Source organism: Myotis brandtii, unplaced genomic scaffold (assembly GCF_000412655.1).
Source record: "Myotis brandtii unplaced genomic scaffold, ASM41265v1 scaffold1635, whole genome shotgun sequence".
NCBI lineage: Eukaryota > Metazoa > Chordata > Mammalia > Chiroptera > Vespertilionidae > Myotis > Myotis brandtii.
Genome location: NW_005355981.1, coordinates 96564 through 102563, shown reverse-complemented (window position 1 = coordinate 102563; position 6000 = coordinate 96564).

The following is a 6000-nucleotide window of genomic DNA, read 5'->3' as shown; positions in this document are numbered from 1 at the left end:
GCAAGATGGGGCAATTAAATATAGAGTCCTGCCCCGTAACAATTCTGTAGAGGATCCTATGCATCAGCATATATTTAGACACCCAGGTAATTCTAATATGACTCCAGGGCTGAGAACACCTGTACAAGCTATCTTTCTAGCTTAGTTTCTCAAAAGACCTCCTAGATGCCTGTAGCCATTTCCTGAATAGACTATGCTTTCTCTCATTCTTTTCATATAGAAAAGTCTAGTGGGTGAGGAAGACATACATTCACAGAGAAGAGAAAGGTGCCACAGGATAAGGGGTGAGGAAGACATACATTCACAGAGAAGAGAAAGGTGCCACAAGATAAGGGGAGAAGAAGACATTCACAGAGGATAAAGAAAAGTCAGAGTATGGGGGAAAAGGAAACATACTTTCACAGAGGAGAGAGAAATGTGGACAGATGCTGGAAAGTGGGAAACCTGTGTTTACATGAGATAGAGAAACGTTGCAAGGTAAGGGGGAGAGGAAAGGGGGGGGCACTACATGGGTTTTGGACTTTGAAGCTGATATTCTGCAAAAGACTGACCAATTAGAAAAGCCTGGGGTCATAAAGTGGGGAAGGGGTCCAATTAGAAGGGAGCATGAATGGACAAAGAACAACAGCCTTTATAAATCTTAGAAAAAAGGAACTTGGTGGGTTACTCCCTTGGAAACTCCTCCCTACGTGGAAGTCTGTATTTGCTTCCAATAAATCTGCACCCTTTTAACTAAGAATTTTATTCTTCAAACTTTGCGAGACAAGAACCCACAAGGGGGGAGGTCCGCTCCCCGCACCCCACTCTTTAATGATATCAACCCTCACGCTTCTGCTGTTTTCAATAGAAAGACTTAGACATCACACTTCTGAAAAAAAGAACAAACCATGCTAAAGAATATGCTGCAGAAACTTCAGTCAGCCACTTGGTCAGGAAATTCTGGAGCTGGCCTTGTACAAGCACTTGCCGGCTGCGGAAAATAAAATACTGAGATGGAGCAGTTTAAACCAGGATAACAATCTCACTGACAACAACCAACATTTGGAGAAGGAACCAGCACTAACTCAGCTCAGTGTAGGGCAGCTCTGCAATGCCAACATCGCTCTTTTAGGTCAGTCTGAGCTTATTTCACCACAGCCCTCCACCGGGTCAATGACCGTGTCATTCACCTGTGAGAGAAAAACACTGTAGATTCAACTGCCTCTGCTGAGGGCACTTAACTAGCTCTTGGCACCCATTGCACCCTTCGAAGGTTTCGCACAGCAATGGTCTCGAAACTTATCACCATAAAGCACATAAATTGCTCCCAGAAGGGCTTCAAGGGCTGAGAAAATCAATGCAGGAAAAAGGAGCAACAATTAGAACCCTCGAGAAAGAGAGAAAGATTACCTGAGATTGTCTGATTCAATTGCTGCCACCTCTGAACTAAAAGAAAAGAACGTGAACAAATTGATTCAGAAATTAAGCAGCTAAAAGAGAAACCAGATGTTTTAAAAAACCTATTTAAAAAAATAGCTCTTATTCAAAGCAAAATGTGATTAATTCTCTTCTTTCAGGGACAATTTCACTAATAAAGTGAGCGAAAATGAACTTTTGAGGCAGGCGGCAACTTAATTGAAGGAGAGACTACTGAATTTCAAAATCGACATGTGGAAACTAAAACAGAAAAATGAAAAACTAGGATAAACATCAAGAGAAAAGGAAACAGAAAATCAAGCACTATAAGAGACAAATATACAACTTTCTACGATGAGAAAGGAGAAAGAATTGGAATATATTGCAATGAGGAGCAAGGCTCTTGCTGTAGATCAACTATTAAAAAAAAAAAAAGCAAGATGGGGCAATTAAATATAGAGTCCTGCCCCGTAACAATTCTGTAGAGGATCCTATGCATCAGCATATATTTAGACACCCAGGTAATTCTAATATGACTCCAGGACTGAGAACACCTGTACAAGCTATCTTTCTAGCTTAGTTTCTCAAAAGACCTCCTAGATGCCTGTAGCCATTTCCTGAATAGACTATGCTTTCTCTCATTCTTTTCATATAGAAAAGTCTAGTGAATGCATTCTGCTAATTTTCTAAGTCTCTTCATAATGCACCTCATTATTTATGCATACTAACTATTCATCTGGCAATTGTCAAAATACACTTTTGAAAAATGAAGAACAAATAACTTCCTAATAGCTACCAGAAGCCAGTTGCCTGATGCATACATACTAATTGATTTTATGTTATATTTAGTTAAGTCTGTTTCAGGTATGGGTATAAATGAAGAATATTATTTACTACTTCTTAAGAGGTCAAGATTATGCTTAGGTTCAAACTGGAGTGATATATTACAAATATCAAAATGTTCTTTGTAGAACATTAGAAATAAGTATTGTTTCCTTTTTGGAATGCACATTAAATATAAAATTCAGTAGATTCATGCCATGACTCTCACCTCAGAGTCCATGTATTACAGATTGTCACAGATGAAAAGGCATTTGAGTTTGGCACCTCCAATAATAAATGCCCCAAGTGAGCCAAACACACGGATCTTCATTTTATGTTTTTAATGGAATTAAGTAGCCCATTGATTAATTTCTAAACCATAATAAAACCGGTCAGTTGTTTTCCCTTCACCAGCAGATCTTGCCTTAGAAAACAAACACACAAATATACAACTTTCAGCAACACAGAGATTTCATGAAACCTGCATGGAGGCCTAATCCATATTGGAATTCAAGTATATGTTCAAGGAGTCAGCTACTCTAATCATAAAGACAACCACCGTAATACCTTTGCAGTGCAAAATTACCTCCGCTTGTCATTCACCTGTGAGAGAAAAACACTGTAGATTCAACTGCCTCTGCTGAGGGCACTTAACTAGCTCTTGGCACCCATTGCACCCTTCGAAGGTTTCGCACAGCAATGGTCTCGAAACTTATCACCATAAAGCACAAGGACAACCAACAGGGACTCCTGAGGCTGGTGGCTCATAAACTGACAGGATAGAAGGCATCTGAGACCTCTCAGGAGCAGCCCATTCATGCTCTGGCAAAACAGAACCTCTTAAATACAAAATACCAGTTATCGGAAGCAAACCTGTGAGGAGTTAAGCATAAACTATGTCACTTCCTCTCTGGATGGAAATGCCTCACTCCCCAGGAGGTAAATGGTGACCCCACCCATCTATTGCGGGCTGTGCTAAAGAAAGAAAGCAGCCATCACCATAGAGACCTCCAGTCCAGCCAGTGGTCTCCTCCGGGAGCAAGGACACAGTCTTTGGTGATGCCAGGACTGACGGAGTCCCTGACCTGGACTTCAGCACACAGGGGGACCCGCTGGGCTCACATCATCCTCCCGATGATGTGAACTTGCCAAAACCCAAACTTTTTCTTGACCAAAGGATCTGAGTTGGCCAACCAGATCCAGCTAGGTGCTCGCCCCTTCTCCCCTTCACCAGGACACGATTCAGATCCCAATGTAAACACCACAAGAACAGGCCATGGAATCAGAGCACGGTGCTCTTGTCTGTCGCACCAGCCGTGGAGATGACATTCTTGATCACTCCCCTTTCAGCGATTGTGGTCATTCGGAAGGTGCTTCTCAACACCTCATTGCTTCCTACCCAGGGCTGAAATGTGTCAAGACAGGCATCGCCAGTAGTAACTTTCTTGTTTTGAAACATTTAAAAACAAAAGGTTTCTAGTCTAAAAGCCAGTCCTCATGCATCCCCTCCTGGGGATGTGTGTATTTATATACACACAACTATAAGATATTCCTACAAAAATGAGAGATCCTCATGAAATCAACATCCTGCTAGGTCACCACCGCAGTGAAAACCCACCAGAAAAGACAGAAATAGAGCTTGAAACACTGAATAAGATTTCCTAATGACCCCTCTCCCAGCCCCACAGTCACCTCCTCCTTAATGCCCCCAGAGGAACCCTGGCCAGCTCAGCCCTTCCCTCTGGATCCCAAAACACAGGACTCTGACTTGCAGGTCAAAGAATCAGCCTCCAAGAATTCCATGCTTGAGGCAATAGCTGTTCTCCTGGGAGCACTTGCCAGTAGCTGCTAATGGCCAAGGGACTGATGGGGAAACTGAGTCCATCTCTTGCCCACTCCAAAGTCTGTATCCCCAGCAATCCCATCTTTCCAGGGTGTTATCCGGAAATGATATTTGGGAAGCAGAACAGGAACTCTGAAATACATATTTGGGCAGTAAGTGCTCACAGGAAGGTAAGACCTGGCCAAGCTGTCCATAGCGTCCCCGCCCACAGATGACCACCTCCACCCACAGAAGACCGCTGCAGGAAGAAGGCAGGAAATGCCTGAGCCACAGGCAGTGGTCCTCACTGCAGGGAGGACCTCCTGCTGACCCGGGCCAGGAACCCCAGAGTCCTCTGATGGCTGTGCAGGACCCTGAGGCTGGGCTTCCATTCACTGGTTGTCATTAGTTTCTGGTCCTGCTGGTGGTGGGGGAGGAGTCACAGAATGGCCCACCCGTTCCTCTAGGCCAGCGATTTTCAACCCTTTTCATCGCATGGCACACATAAACTAACACTAAAATTTTCCGGCACAACAAAAATGTTGTCGATCTGACAAAAATATAGGTATAATTTTGATTCATTCACACCAGACGGCTATTGTGTTGGCTGTTGTCATTTGTAAATGTGACAATCTAAGGGGAAAGAGGTCAGTGCCCCTGCCTAAATAGGTATTGCATGTTCTCAAAATTCTTGTGGCTGAAAATCACGGCTCTAGGCTCTGTACGTCAGAGTGGTTCAAATTGTCGGAGTTTGGGAAGTGGTCTGCTAAGATGTTATTGTGGTCACTGGACAGTCCCCCTGCTGGGGGAAGAGGACTCTGTGGTGGAACATCTCCAGGGGGCTCTGGTAGTGCTCCTTACTGCTCATGTCCCCTGTCCTGATGGGGAGGAGGTGCTAACAGCAGGAGCAGGAGTGTCCAGGGCCACTGGGACACTAGGTCAGGTCCCTGCTGGCCAGGAAAGCAGGGGGTCCACCAGGACCCAAGTGGGGATCACAAACAAGGAGGTGTGGCAGCCCAAGATGTTCACAAGCTGGAAATGGCGGATCCACAACTCTCTCAGTACCTTTATGGAGAAAATATTCTGCAGCAAGAAGCACAGTGTGGATGAGAAAGCACTGAGAAGCCCCAGCTTGTCACACTACAGCTTGGAGACAGCGGCCACCAGGCAGCCACTGATGATGCTGAGGAGGGACCTGGTCCTCTGCTTCTCCTTCATGAGGATCAGAAGGGAGGACCACCCCGATGGGCATGGTGTCCTTGACAGTGTACGCATAGGACACTGGCAGACGCTGACGTGCACCTAAAGGGACGATAAATACTTTCCAAAGGCGACCCGCAGCGAGGACCGCAGGTAGAGGCACTGCGTCACAGCGGCGGGCTGGCAATGGTTCTGGCAATGGTGCGACTGGCGGGTGCCCAGGCGCAAGAGGCGGCGCCTGGGCAGAGGGGAGGAGGGGGTGAGGCGCGGGGCACGCGCCGGGCACTCAGCAGCGGTGGGAGTCTGCACACAGCGCCAGGATGCGGGGAAGAGAGTCGCTGGGAGCAGAGAAGGCGCCAAGGATCACCTTGCTGACATCGCCGCTGGCGCAGAGCGCTTACTAGCGCAGGCACAGCGCTGCCACCTAGCGTTCGCTCCTGGGACCACCACTTCCACCCGCTGCATCCAGCACCAGCCCTGGTCTGGCCATCCTGCCTCCACAGCGACCCCTTCCAGCCAGTTGGATCAATGTTCTTTATTTTTTATTTTTCCACTCTGAGCTGAACTGTGTTGCACCACAGCTTGAGAGCTTCACCGTGGCGTCTTACTCCTTTTCTGTGATTCAGGATTTCTAGAAAGCCTGGAGGATTTCACAGTGGATTTCTAGAAAGCCTGGAGCCATGGCATCTTTTCAACAAGAGTGCATAGTCCTTGATGTCTCCCTGACTCTCCCTCTGTCAGTTATAAGTTCAGAAACCCAC